We start from the raw sequence: 15657 nt of genomic DNA, 5'->3' as shown, positions 1-15657 counted from the left end.
AGGTTATTCGGGGTTAGCTGTGCAGGCTGCCAAGTGTTCTCAGGTTGATACCTCTCACGGCGCGGGTGCGGGATCCGAGCTCGTCAGCTCTAGCTCGAGGGAGCCAATTAAATAAGTCCAATGGGTCGCACTCCGACTCCACCCACCAGCAGGTGTGCCCCAGGAGCATCATGGTAGATGCAGTCTTTGATAGCGTGTGCGCTATATCGAAACAGTGTGTAAAAGCAAGGTTGCAGCACCAACTCTGGACACCGGTGTTTCGGAATAGTTGTTCCTCGTCAGCAGAGTGTAGGTTATTCGGGGTTAGCTGTGCAGGCTGCCAAGTGTTCTCAGGTTGATACCTCTCACGGCGCGGGTGCGGGATCCGAGCTCGTCAGCTCTAGCTCGAGGGAGCCAATTAAATAAGTCCAATGGGTCGCACTCCGACTCCACCCACCAGCAGGTGTGCCCCAGGAGCATCATGGTAGATGCAGTCTTTGATAGCGTGTGCGCTATATCGAAACAGTGTGTAAAAGCAAGGTTGCAGCACCAACTCTGGACACCGGTGTTTCGGAATAGTTGTTCCTCGTCAGCAGAGTGTAGGTTATTCGGGGTTAGCTGTGCAGGCTGCCAAGTGTTCTCAGGTTGATACCTCTCACGGCGCGGGTGCGGTATCCGAGCTCGTCAGCTCTAGCTCGAGGGAGCCAATTAAATAAGTCCAATGGGTCGCACTCCGACTCCACCCACCAGCAGGTGTGCCCCAGGAGCATCATGGTAGATGCAGTCTTTGATAGCGTGTGCGCTATATCGAAACAGTGTGTAAAAGCAAGGTTGCAGCACCAACTCTGGACACCGGTGTTTCGGAATAGTTGTTCCTCGTCAGCAGAGTGTAGGTTATTCGGGGTTAGCTGTGCAGGCTGCCAAGTGTTCTCAGGTTGATACCTCTCACGGCGCGGGTGCGGGATCCGAGCTCGTCAGCTCTAGCTCGAGGGAGCCAATTAAATAAGTCCAATGGGTCGCACTCCGACTCCACCCACCAGCAGGTGTGCCCCAGGAGCATCATGGTAGATGCAGTCTTTGATAGCGTGTGCGCTATATCGAAACAGTGTGTAAAAGCAAGGTTGCAGCACCAACTCTGGACACCGGTGTTTCGGAATAGTTGTTCCTCGTCAGCAGAGTGTAGGTTATTCGGGGTTAGCTGTGCAGGCTGCCAAGTGTTCTCAGGTTGATACCTCTCACGGCGCGGGTGCGGGATCCGAGCTCGTCAGCTCTAGCTCGAGGGAGCCAATTAAATAAGTCCAATGGGTCGCACTCCGACTCCACCCACCAGCAGGTGTGCCCCAGGAGCATCATGGTAGATGCAGTCTTTGATAGCGTGTGCGCTATATCGAAACAGTGTGTAAAAGCAAGGTTGCAGCACCAACTCTGGACACCGGTGTTTCGGAATAGTTGTTCCTCGTCAGCAGAGTGTAGGTTATTCGGGGTTAGCTGTGCAGGCTGCCAAGTGTTCTCAGGTTGATACCTCTCACGGCGCGGGTGCGGGATCCGAGCTCGTCAGCTCTAGCTCGAGGGAGCCAATTAAATAAGTCCAATGGGTCGCACTCCGACTCCACCCACCAGCAGGTGTGCCCCAGGAGCATCATGGTAGATGCAGTCTTTGATAGCGTGTGCGCTATATCGAAACAGTGTGTAAAAGCAAGGTTGCAGCACCTGCTGGTGGGTGGAGTCGGAGTGCGACCCATTGGACTTATTTAATTGGCTCCCTCGAGCTAGAGCTGATGAGCTCGGATCCCGCACCCGCGCCGTGAGAGGTATCAACCTGAGAACACTTGGCAGCCTGCACAGCTAACCCCGAATAACCTACACTCTGCTGACGAGGAACAACTATTCCGAAACACCGGTGTCCAGAGTTGGTGCTGCAACCTTGCTTTTACACACTGTTTCGATATAGCGCACACGCTATCAAAGACTGCATCTACCATGATGCTCCTGGGGCACACCTGCTGGTGGGTGGAGTCGGAGTGCGACCCATTGGACTTATTTAATTGGCTCCCTCGAGCTAGAGCTGACGAGCTCGGATCCCGCACCCGCGCCGTGAGAGGTATCAACCTGAGAACACTTGGCAGCCTGCACAGCTAACCCCGAATAACCTACACTCTGCTGACGAGGAACAACTATTCCGAAACACCGGTGTCCAGAGTTGGTGCTGCAACCTTGCTTTTACACACTGTTTCGATATAGCGCACACGCTATCAAAGACTGCATCTACCATGATGCTCCTGGGGCACACCTGCTGGTGGGTGGAGTCGGAGTGCGACCCATTGGACTTATTTAATTGGCTCCCTCGAGCTAGAGCTGACGAGCTCGGATCCCGCACCCGCGCCGTGAGAGGTATCAACCTGAGAACACTTGGCAGCCTGCACAGCTAACCCCGAATAACCTACACTCTGCTGACGAGGAACAACTATTCCGAAACACCGGTGTCCAGAGTTGGTGCTGCAACCTTGCTTTTACACACTGTTTCGATATAGCGCACACGCTATCAAAGACTGCATCTACCATGATGCTCCTGGGGCACACCTGCTGGTGGGTGGAGTCGGAGTGCGACCCATTGGACTTATTTAATTGGCTCCCTCGAGCTAGAGCTGACGAGCTCGGATCCCGCACCCGCGCCGTGAGAGGTATCAACCTGAGAACACTTGGCAGCCTGCACAGCTAACCCCGAATAACCTACACTCTGCTGACGAGGAACAACTATTCCGAAACACCGGTGTCCAGAGTTGGTGCTGCAACCTTGCTTTTACACACTGTTTCGATATAGCGCACACGCTATCAAAGACTGCATCTACCATGATGCTCCTGGGGCACACCTGCTGGTGGGTGGAGTCGGAGTGCGACCCATTGGACTTATTTAATTGGCTCCCTCGAGCTAGAGCTGACGAGCTCGGATCCCGCACCCGCGCCGTGAGAGGTATCAACCTGAGAACACTTGGCAGCCTGCACAGCTAACCCCGAATAACCTACACTCTGCTGACGAGGAACAACTATTCCGAAACACCGGTGTCCAGAGTTGGTGCTGCAACCTTGCTTTTACACACTGTTTCGATATAGCGCACACGCTATCAAAGACTGCATCTACCATGATGCTCCTGGGGCACACCTGCTGGTGGGTGGAGTCGGAGTGCGACCCATTGGACTTATTTAATTGGCTCCCTCGAGCTAGAGCTGACGAGCTCGGATCCCGCACCCGCGCCGTGAGAGGTATCAACCTGAGAACACTTGGCAGCCTGCACAGCTAACCCCGAATAACCTACACTCTGCTGACGAGGAACAACTATTCCGAAACACCGGTGTCCAGAGTTGGTGCTGCAACCTTGCTTTTACACACTGTTTCGATATAGCGCACACGCTATCAAAGACTGCATCTACCATGATGCTCCTGGGGCACACCTGCTGGTGGGTGGAGTCGGAGTGCGACCCATTGGACTTATTTAATTGGCTCCCTCGAGCTAGAGCTGACGAGTTTGGATCCCGCACCCGCGCCGTGAGAGGTATCAACCTGAGAACACTTGGCAGCCTGCACAGCTAACCCCGAATAACCTACACTCTGCTGACGAGGAACAACTATTCCGAAACACCGGTGTCCAGAGTTGGTGCTGCAACCTTGCTTTTACACACTGTTTCGATATAGCGCACACGCTATCAAAGACTGCATCTACCATGATGCTCCTGGGGCACACCTGCTGGTGGGTGGAGTCGGAGTGCGACCCATTGGACTTATTTAATTGGCTCCCTCGAGCTAGAGCTGACGAGCTCGGATCCCGCACCCGCGCCGTGAGAGGTATCAACCTGAGAACACTTGGCAGTCTGCACAGCTAACCCCGAATAACCTACACTCTGCTGACGAGGAACAACTATTCCGAAACACCGGTGTCCAGAGTTGGTGCTGCAACCTTGCTTTTACACACTGTTTCGATATAGCGCACACGCTATCAAAGACTGCATCTACCATGATGCTCCTGGGGCACACCTGCTGGTGGGTGGAGTCGGAGTGCGACCCATTGGACTTATTTAATTGGCTCCCTCGAGCTAGAGCTGACGAGCTCGGATCCCGCACCCGCACCGTGAGAGGTATCAACCTGAGAACACTTGGCAGCCTGCACAGCTAACCCCGAATAACCTACACTCTGCTGACGAGGAACAACTATTCCGAAACACCGGTGTCCAGAGTTGGTGCTGCAACCTTGCTTTTACACACTGTTTCGATATAGCGCACACGCTATCAAAGACTGCATCTACCATGATGCTCCTGGGGCACACCTGCTGGTGGGTGGAGTCGGAGTGCGACCCATTGGACTTATTTAATTGGCTCCCTCGAGCTAGAGCTGACGAGCTCGGATCCCGCACCCGCGCCGTGAGAGGTATCAACCTGAGAACACTTGGCAGCCTGCACAGCTAACCCCGAATACCCTACACTCTGCTGACGAGGAACAACTATTCCGAAACACCGGTGTCCAGAGTTGGTGCTGCAACCTTGCTTTTACACACTGTTTCGATATAGCGCACACGCTATCAAAGACTGCATCTACCATGATGCTCCTGGGGCACACCTGCTGGTGGGTGGAGTCGGAGTGCGACCCATTGGACTTATTTAATTGGCTCCCTCGAGCTAGAGCTGACGAGCTCGGATCCCGCACCCGCGCCGTGAGAGGTATCAACCTGAGAACACTTGGCAGCCTGCACAGCTAACCCCGAATAACCTACACTCTGCTGACGAGGAACAACTATTCCGAAACACCGGTGTCCAGAGTTGGTGCTGCAACCTTGCTTTTACACACTGTTTCGATATAGCGCACACGCTATCAAAGACTGCATCTACCATGATGCTCCTGGGGCACACCTGCTGGTGGGTGGAGTCGGAGTGCGACCCATTGGACTTATGATGAGTTCATTGTGTTTGTAACAATGGATAGGTCTCTTAGCCAAGAATTCATGGCATGCATTTTGTCCATCTGGACGATGTATGCTGGTGTAGAGTGAAGTTATGTCAAGAGACATCAGGACCCAGTTCGGTGACCACAGGATGTTTTTGGTTTTGAGAAGGAAGTCGCTAGTGTCTCTTAAGTAGGTAGGTACGTTGATGACGTGCTCTTGCAGAAAGTAGTCAACATATTTAGATATGTTTTTGCAGAGGGTTTTGCGTGCCGAGATGATGAGTCTCCCAGGCACCCGTGATGTCCCTTTGTGCACCTTTGGCAGAAAGTACAGGATCGGTAGTACAGGAAATTAGTTGTTCAGGAAAATGAACTCCTCTTTACTGATAATGCCTTGCATTCTGTAGTTATTGAGGCTCTTTTTGAGTTATTTGCCACTAGCAACTACTTCCTTCATGGTGGTAGGTCTATAGCAAGTTGCATAGTGCAGATGTCTGTAAGCCTCCTCCATGTATAGGCTCCTTGACCATAGGATGCTGTTTCCGCCTTTCTATACTTACCTTAAAAAGGACGTCTTGATAAGGAATGTGTTTTGAAGCTAAAAACCAAATACATTTACTTACCTGTGTGGGTAAGACAGCAGGGTAAAGGTTACACGAAGTACCAGCTGCCGAGTAAAGGCTACATATCAAACACATTCCATACCAATAAAGTTTGGTGTAAACCAATATCATTATTTGCTTATAGAAACACGTACAAATAGCAGTGGTGCTGACCTATAGATTATTCTGTTTAAAATACCAGTACTATCCCTATTACCATGTCATATCCCCAGTGATCGCAGTACATGCCATAAATGAACTGATAACACTTTTATTCAGCAAATGTTAACTTTTTGGATTTTTAACAGTGTCAGTTCTGTTCAGTCTTGAAGAAATGACATTATGCTTATTGAGAGACAGCATAGTCTACCAAGTAGGGCTATCAGGCAATTGCATAATTGTTTTGCCCTACAGAGAGCAGTCACCTCTAAAAACACTTCCCTTAAGTTTTTTAAGTGGTTATCAGTGCCAATGTGTTAGACTTGGCATCTTTTCGTGGTTTCCCCTGACTTCTTGCCTCTACCTCCTGCATTTTTGACAGTGTGATGGAATTCGTTTTTGCAGGCATAGATGCTTTGGGCACTTTGCCACTGCGGATCAGTGTCAAAGTGCAAGTGCTCCCTGTGTAAATTGTAATTATGATTGGTCATCCATGATTGGTACATTTGAATTACCGGTAGGTCCCTAATAAAGTTCACTGATGGCTCCAGGGCCTGTAAATCCTACTAGTAGGCTTGCAGCAGCACTGGTTGTGTCACCCACACGAGTAGCCCTGTAAATGTGTCTCAGACCTACCACTGTATTGTCTGCACGCGCAGTTGTAAACTGCCATGTTGCCTTGGTAAGAGTCCCCACTTGTCAGGCCCTAACCATCACTTTTCTTACATGTGAGGCGCCCCTCAGGTAGATCCAAGGTACCCTCATGGACAGGGTGCAGTGAATGTGAAGGGTAGGACATTTACTGATGTGTCACATGTCCTGACAGTGAAATACTGGCAATTTTGTTTTGCATTGTTGAGAGGCTATCTGTCCTATCGGCAAAAATGGGAGTTGCTTTGTAACATCTTACAAGTATAATTTTCAGTTGGGACAAGATAGATGTGCATCTGCTGTTTTGTGTATTGACAATTTGGTTTTGGAGTGACAGCAGCTGGGGATGTGCATTCACTGCAGTCAGCCACAAGGGGGGTTGAGGTGTGTCCTGCCTTTCCTAAGGTGACTCACAGCTGAGCTAAATAGACCTTGGCTATATTTAGAGTGGTGGGTGGATTTTCACTTGCACCTGAATATGCTGTGTCTCCTTTGCATAAGCTGACACCACGTTCTGTGGTCATGCTGCACCAGAGAGGACAGAACTGGTTTAGACTGGGCTCAGAGACCCTTGCCACAAAGAGAACAAAGAGAAAATGGGGTATAAGTATTGAACCTTAAACCCCAGGGAATTATATCACTTCTGGACTCAAGAGGAACCTCTGTCAAGGAGAAGAGCTGGAGAGCTGTAAGGAGGAGTACTGCCCCTTTTCTGTGTGTGCTTTGCTGGGCTGTCCTGCAGTTGCTGCTGCTGCCAGGAGAGGACAAAAACTGGAACTTTGTGATTAACCTGCTTATAGAAGAATCTCTAAGGACCTGTGTGTGCTTGCCTTTATTCCTGACGTCTCAGGGCCACAAAGACTTCACCTGAACCCCCTGACCAGCACCTAGACTCCTCTGTAGATTCCTGCATTCAAAAGGGTGCCTATTCTAGTTCCTGGGCCCTGAGAATTGTGTGGTTGGTTCTGCAAAACAGGAAGAACAACTCTGATGCCGTCAGTAATGCCACCAGTGAGGATGTGACCTGCACCGAGACTGGGTGCACTGCTCGTAAAGTACACAATGCACTGCGCTTCCTGCACTACAGCTCTGATGCCTGTAGACTCCGGCAGGTATCTGTCTTCTCAATGCCAGTGCCGCACCAACGCCGTCAGCACCTTCATCACATTATCGCACAGCCGATAACCAATGAGGGTGCCTTCACAAACTCTTCGAAGTCGCATTGCCGCACCGGAACCAGCGCCTCACCGGTGACCCCACCTACCTTTTCTGTCCTGGACTCAATGCCTCGCCTCCTCACGGACTCAATGCCTCGCCTCCCTTGTGGCTTAAGGCAGCCGGCTTCACCTCGGCACCAACGCCTCACCTCCGCAACACTGTGCTTCGCCTGTTGGCTTTGTTTTCCAAGATACTGTTGAATGGGGTCCATGTGACTTGCTGTCCGGCACGCGCTCCTCGCGGTCAGCACAGTCCTTTGGATTTGTGCCTTTCAAGACACTGTAATAGCCCCAGGTGGACCTATTTTGTTTCTCCAGTTCTATTGTTGAAGTAACAATTTATAAAGTGATAACTTGATACTTGTATGTTGTATTTTTGTTGTTTTGGTCTTGTTTGGTTTAGATAAAGATATTTTATTTTTCTAAACTGGTGTGGTGTCCATTTGTGGTGTTTTCGCCGTGTTATTGTGTGTTTGAAGTACAAATAAATGCTTTACACATTGCCTTTGGGATAAGCCTCTCTGCTTGTGCCAAGCTACCAAGGGGGTGAGCAGGGAGTATCTAAAGTGTGTAATCCCCTTATCCTGACTAGAAGCAAGGGTCCCTACTTGGACAAAGATGCATTCCTCTGCCAATTAGGGACCCCCATTTCTAACACAATACTTCTTATTTTTGAGATGTAAATAAGCATACATAACCACATGAGTCTTTGTTAGACAATATCTTTTCTTTTGTGCACAACTTTAGTCAGCTTGTGCTAAGCCATATACATTGTGACTTCACCTGTTACATTACATTGGTACTTGTGTTGGATATTTGACTACAGTTAATATCTTCCTTCAATGTTTTCTCTTAATAGCAGGATATATTGTGCCTAACAGCGCAATGCATTCTACACCTTCCAATGATATATTTGGAGACTGACACTCAGTTGTCAATTTGTCTTAAGACAAAAATGGGTTCTGTTTTAAGGTGAATCTTCTGCTCTGTGAAACCCTAACCTCCTCCCACTTCATTGTTCTTTGGTAACAGTATTGCATTGCGAAAAAACATTCCTCATACCAATTATACTCTATGGTGCTAAGAGTGTCAAGTGTTCTGAGGTACACTCATGCTTCACCATTTTGTCTCCCATTCATTTAGTCCTACTTGCTGGTTCATCCCTCAGAATCCAAGAAATAATACTTTATATTAATGTAATCTAATATGAAATCCTGGTGCTCTTCCTGTGATCACTGCTTCCACATTCGTACGGGACCTGTGGAATCTGTTTTTCTTATCTGTAATGTTTAACATATGAGAAATGAAGGTCACTCTAATTTAAGGCAACCTTGCACTTTCCTTCCATTTGGACACCACATCATCCCTGTTGTTGTTTACTGCTTGTGTTGAACAATTGTGGGCTTAAAACTGAGAAATGTGAGATCTTCTCACTCACACTGAACACGGCGTAACAAATCAAGGGCAATCTAATTGTCCCAGTGCAAGTAATATACAATGTAACAAATCATGTTGCACAAATAGGCTCTGGGAATGCCTCAGACTAATGTAGTAGAAATATGAGAGAATCCTCCAATGTATTCTGTAATAAAATGTTTCCTCTTGATTGTACCCCATTGTTGTATATCCTGAGACCCATGTATTTGTGTAGTGAATGTATGAAATCCTTTATCTTAATACCAATGAAGTGACCTGCTTTTTCTGTTGTATGGGCTCACATTTTCCCTTTCTTACAAGGTGAATCTATGCTGGAGATTCTGTAGAACTTTGCTGGGTTCTCTATGTGTAGCATATTTTACTCTTATATGGTTAATGGATTGGTGGACCAGCCTATGCATTTCTGTACTTATATTCTTTGAGTAAACCTTTAAACCTCAGTTTTTTCTGTCATCCTTATTGAGAATGTTTGTAGCTTTATTTAAATATATTGATTTAATCAAATAGAGACAGGTTTAATGGGAAGCATCAGTGTCCGTATAAGGACTACACCACTCCTGGTCTAAGCTATTGGAGTACATTGGGCAAGTTAATGAGATACAGATTTGCGCTACAACAGATCTGTCCTATTATTTTGGTCTGAACTGTTCCTGATGGAGAAGAAGCAAGGTACATGGCTGGTTTCTGTGATATGTGAGTGAAAAACAATAGGCTAGAATGCATCAGTGATTTCCAGTGACTAAGATTTTTCTTGCAAGCATCCCACCAATCATTTTGTGTTATACTCAGTGTGATGCCCAAAGAACCCAAAGTGCAACAGGTATGCCATGAAATGAAACTCGTTCTTACTGGGCAACGGCACCCAAACGTTACCTCACTGACAAGGCCTAGTTATGCCAAAACTGGTCGGGGTTGCTTGTTTTCCTCCTCGAAGGATATCTGACCTTGCAGTTGTGTGTGATCTGTTCCTATTGGAGAAGGGCCAGGGCTAATTTGCATATTGCTGCTGTCTGACTAAAGTGGCATAGTGGGTGAAAATTAATGGACTGAAATGAAGCCCGAGAGACTGTCGACTGCTGAGACTTTTTGCGAGCATTTCAACCACCACCTTTGTGTTTTCGTCAGCTTTCTATTCTCCTTCTGTATATTATGGCATGTTTCTTGTAGGTACCGTGCCATCATGAGTTGCCTCTAGGAAATTTTGGGGCATATTAGCCAGAACCTCGTTAAAATTTTCGCCGTTTTAGCGGCAGAAACCGCCGCTATAACGGCGATATTGGGCTTGCTAATATGCGTTATAAAATTCCAATAGAAGCCCAGGTTAGATGTGCAGGACATCTAACCTGGGCTTCTATTGGAATTCTATAACGCATATTAGCAAGCCTATTATGGCCGTTTTAGCGGCGGTTTCCTGCCGCTAAAACGGCGATAATTTTAACAAGGTTCTTGCTAATATGCCCCTATGTTATTTTGCAAATAGTTATGGGTACTCTTATGTTTTTACTCCATGTGGCTTGTGGTGTAGACACATCAGGGCCCAGGAAAGAGCCCACATACAAACATATGGACCCCTAGATACTGCTTTACAGCCTGGTGCGCAACTGCTCGTGGCTGGGACTTGACCCCTTTTATTACCTTGCTCCTGACCTCCAACGTGAGGTCACGGTGTGTATGCATTTCTGCGTGCATCACCAGGTGGGACTCTGCGACGCAATACATTCCGCCAAAACTTTCAACTTTAATGGTAAACAATAACACATCAGCACACAAACACAAAGGGCCTCATTTATGAGAAGTGATGCATCGCTGCATGAAAGCAGCGATGCGTCACTTCTCATTGCGCCCTCCTTGCGACATGATTGATGCGTCATATTTACTGTATGGCGCATCATGTCGCAAGGAGTTACAGATACGTCAGTATTTCGGACGTATCTGTATGGCGCAAAAGTGACACATTGCTGGAGTGTGTCACAAAAGTGACGCAACTCCAGCAATGTGTCTTTTCACATGGGGCAAGCCCCATGTGAAAGGGCTTGCGCCAGTGTTACGCCTGCTGTGAGGCAGGCGTAAGATTTTGACGAATTTGAGTCCTAGAAGTGGCGCAGTGAAATCTGGTAGATTTCACTGCGTCACTTCTACGATCCTTTCTTGCGTCAATACGCCCCCCTTGCATACATTATACCTGGCGCAGGTATAATGTGGCGCAGGGGTTTACAAAGTGACGCATCTACCTAAATCAGCTGAATTTTTGGCTTGTCTGTCGAGAGAGGTTCCATGTTCAGTGGTTCGGGTGTCCATTTATTTGTATGTGGGATATTGTCCCGCACGGCCCTTACGAAAAGGGCATCTCCGGGTGCCCTTTTTGTAATGAAGTGGGGGGGTGCTCCAGTATGCCCTGAGAACTCTGTGGAGTCCAATTTCTACATCAGTTTATTGCTCCCACCCAATCCAGAGTGTTTTATTTAGGGTGTGCATCAGGCTCTCAACTCCACTGTTGGCTTGAGGACACTGGGGTGTAATATTTTTGTGATTCATTACAAGGAAGCCCATGTAATCTCTGAAGTCTTGGCTTTGGCTGCAAGGGTGGGTCGCTGTCACACTTGAGAGTGACAGGGACACCGTAAATGGTGAAGATCTTATCAAGGCACTTCCTTGTGTGATTGAAGATGGTCCGTGACAGCACTTCAACTACGGGAAATTTCAAGCAGGCATACGAGACAAGCATGTGATGCCTATCGGGTAGAGAGGCAAATTCCTAGCTGATATTGTGCCGGGTACCAGCACTAGTATTGTCTGTGATTCTGTGGGGAGGTCGGTCTGGAGGCTTGCACAACTGGCATCAGTGGTGGAGGGCAACAAGGTCATCAATCTCTGTGTCCAGAGCAGAGAACCACACCTTCCTCCGTCATCAGATTTTGGTCGTGGTGGCGCCTAGATGCCTACTGTGGGCTAGAGCCAGTACTTGTGGTTACAGAGAGCCGGGTATCACAAGACGGTGCCACGTAGAAGGATTGATCAATGATGCTCACTTCAATGTGGATGCTTCAGAGAGTGCAGAGGTCACGCTGATTAATGTCATCATGTAGTCTGAGGTCATTTAGAAAGGTTCTCCATCGTCCAGACTTCACTGTCTCCATGGTCTTTTGGAGACATGTGTCCGAGGTTGTGGCATCAGCAACATCCTGGAGGGCTAGTGACCTCAGACAGCAAGTCTCAGTAATCCAGTGGGCATACTCATTAGCATCTGACAGATTGCTACAGGCACAGGAGACTAATAAGAGGATGTCTGGAGAGGTAATCAGCTGAGTTGTCACATCCAGGCTTGTAACACATAGTCAGCTAGTATTTTTGAAGTATTTTTGAAGCTGTAACACCCACTTCTCAATGCAAGGTGGCGGGTGCGACGCTGTTCCAGTAAATAGGGGAATGAGTGGTTTATGATCTGTGGCAACTTTGAATGGCTGTCCATAAGACACAAAGTGAAAAATAAGGCTAACCCAATTTATGATGAGGGCTTCTTTTCTATTATGTGGGCATATCATTTCTCTGTCCTAGTGAAGACCTTGCTGGTGAATGCGATGGGAGCCTATTTGTCATCGTCTTGGCCAACTAGGCTGCCATCCACCACAAGCTCCTTTGCAGGGTTGAAATATGCCATCACTGTGCCGTGAAGAAGGGCGTCCTTGATGGCCTGAAATGTGTTGCTCTCAGTTACTCCCCATGTCAAGGGAGGAGAGGATTGGGTCAAATATCTCAGAGGGCCAGTCAGGGTCACGAGATTGGGAATAAACCTTCCACATTATGTGGCAAGGCCCAAGAAGCTCCTGACTTCCATGGCAGATGTGGGAGTGGGCACCTCTTTGATGTCAATGCACTTGTTTAGATCTACTTTGATCTCTTCATTTGAAAAGATGTAACCAAAGAATTCCATCTCCTGACAAAAAAACGTGTGTGTACTGCGATTGAGGATGAGACCGGCTGAGCTGATCCTGTGGAACTCGCAGGCGCTGGTGGAGACTGTCAAAGGTGGGTGTGTGGATGAAGATATCATCACTGATGTTGATGACATCCTTGAGACCTGTGAGGACTTTATGTATTGTGCTCTGGAAAACCTAGGCAGTGGGCGAGATGCCAAAGTTCCGCTTACAATTTCGGTGAAGGCCAACAAGAGAGCAAAACGTTGTTATATACCTACTGTCCTCATGGAGTTCCAGTAGATGAAAACCTAAGTTCAAGTCAAGCTTGGAAAACTACTTATGCCCATCAGTGTCTGTGATCAGATCATCAATCATGGGAGTAACGTGGCATTCTCAGTGGATGGCCTTATTGGAAAGGTGCATATCGATGCAGATACAAACGCAACCTGGCTGCTTGGATTTGTTAGACGCTACCATGGGGACTACCATGTAGTTTCCACTCTGGACTGTAGTGGACAGGACCCACTGTTGTTGCAGTGCAATGGGGTGGACTGTGGGGTCTATGTGCAGGGGGGCTGTAGATCCCTTGAAGGACCCCATGCCTGTGAAGTGGTGGGGAAAGTCACTGAGCACGATACTGATGTCGATGACAAGATCGCTTAAGTGGACCAGTGAAGATGCTGTGCCATGTCACCACTGAGGAGAGTCCCCGTATGTGAAAAAGAAACAAAAAACTTGGTGTGACAAGTCTGTTTTTTGCGGGAGCAGACAAACATGTCTGCCAAGTGGATGGGCTTGGTGCAGCTATAGGTGAGTATCTTTGTTGCAGTGGGCTGCAATGCTGTGCAAGGGTGGATGGCGAAGTACTGAGAGAAAGAGGTGACGTTGACTGAGGTACTTGTATTGATCAGACAGGCAATTGCTGTGCTGCCAATTGTGACTTGTCATGTGGGGCAGACACGGTGGTGAGGGCATCCAGGTTCAAAGGTAAAGGACAGCAGGAATATTTTATTTTCTTCTTCCTCCACAGGAAGGCCAGAGGGGAGTGGAGGGGTGGGTGCCTCATCAGGGTTGGACTGGTGGGCCGATGAGATAAGTCTTACTCCTTGGAGAAATGGTGAAAGAGTTTGAAGATTTTTTCGCCAGTGTAGTGGAGGAGCAGAGATCTCTTGGTTTCACCATCTGTTTTGTGCCACAAAAAAATATGTATTGAGGCACGCAACCCAAGTACACCAACGGGATGCAGTAGTGGCCAGATTTCTGAGCTCACCAAATGGAGGAAGTGAATTGGAGGTGCCTACAATGGCATGAGGTGGCATAAAGTGCTGGGAGAGGGCACAGGACTATGGGCGGGAGTACAGCTTGCCTGCCCCCATGCTGCTTCGCGATCATGGGGAGAGCATGTTAGGCACCGATGGGTGGTGGTGCCAGTGCGAGTTGGGTGACTGGTGACACTGGGGTGGCCCAATAGGGAAGCCCGATAGGGAAGCAGCATAGGCACTCAATTAGGGGCAAGAAAAATGTACCAGGGGCCCAAGAGTACCAAAGTCCGTGATGGTGGCAGTGTGGGGGCCTTGCGATATGAGAGGTGAATGCGGCACACAATGTTCACAAAGCTACAACCCAGAAGGAATGTATGACGTTACAATGCATACATTTACAACGCATTCACTTACAATGCAGTTTTTACATCACAACATCCACTACAACGCGTTCCATTACATCACATGACACTACATCGCATTTTAAAAAATTACCTTTACAATGAATTCCATTACATCACATACTACCTTTACAACGCATACCATTACAACGCAAACCATTACATTGCATTTAAGGTAAGTATTGGATAGTATAGGGGTAAAAATTACTATTCTAACTCCAGAGGGTGCAACAGTAGGGTAAGTATTGGATAGTGTAGGGGTAAAAACTACTATTCTAACTCCAGGGGCTACAACAGTAGGGTAAGAGTTGGATAGTGTAGGGGTTAAAATGTACTATTCTAACTCCAATGGTATGCGTTGTAATGGTATGCATTGTAATGCCTGCGTTGTAATGACATGCGATGTAGTGTCATGCGTTGTAATGGTATGTGTTGTAATGCCTGCGTTGTAGTGTCATGCGTTGTAAGGGATGTTGCGATGTAATGCCTGCATTGTAAGTGTAGTGCGATGTAATGGGTGCGTTGTAAAGGTTGTTTCCCACCCCTGAAGTATAGCAGAAGTCACTGGTGGTGTCCCCAGTATCAGGAACCAGTATCAGGGTCTTCGGGAATTGTCAATATTTGCCCCCCCCCCCCCCTCCCCCCAGCGGTGTGGAGGAGAAACGTTCTGTGGGCCAAACCCTGTCTTTCTGGGGCAGTGCTCCAGGCAAGCCAGATGAGTGGAGGCATGTCATCAGGGGTTGGACGCTGCTGCTCCATGCGGAGTGGGTGCTCATTTAGTTGAGTGAGTGAAGCAGGCATGGCCGTCCTTATCCCATAAGGTGGTTTTAGTGTGCCAGTGCCCAGGAAAACAACCACATACAAACACATGGACACCAAAGTACAGCTTTACTGCCTCGTGTGTAAATGAGCGTTCAACCCCTTTTATTACTTCGCTTCTGACCTCCAACATGAGGTCATATGCATGCGGGTCTATGCGCTTCATCAGATATGGCCCTGCGACACTCTACATGGCTGACATTTCATACAGTGCTACAAAGGACCACTTGTGAGGATCTGTGTTTCGAATCTCAGCCCCACCTTTCTGCACGCTTGCAC

Source organism: Lissotriton helveticus, chromosome 8 (assembly GCF_964261635.1).
Source record: "Lissotriton helveticus chromosome 8, aLisHel1.1, whole genome shotgun sequence".
In the NCBI taxonomy this organism is placed as follows: Eukaryota; Metazoa; Chordata; class Amphibia; order Caudata; family Salamandridae; genus Lissotriton; species Lissotriton helveticus.
Note: the sequence above shows the minus strand (reverse complement) of the source record.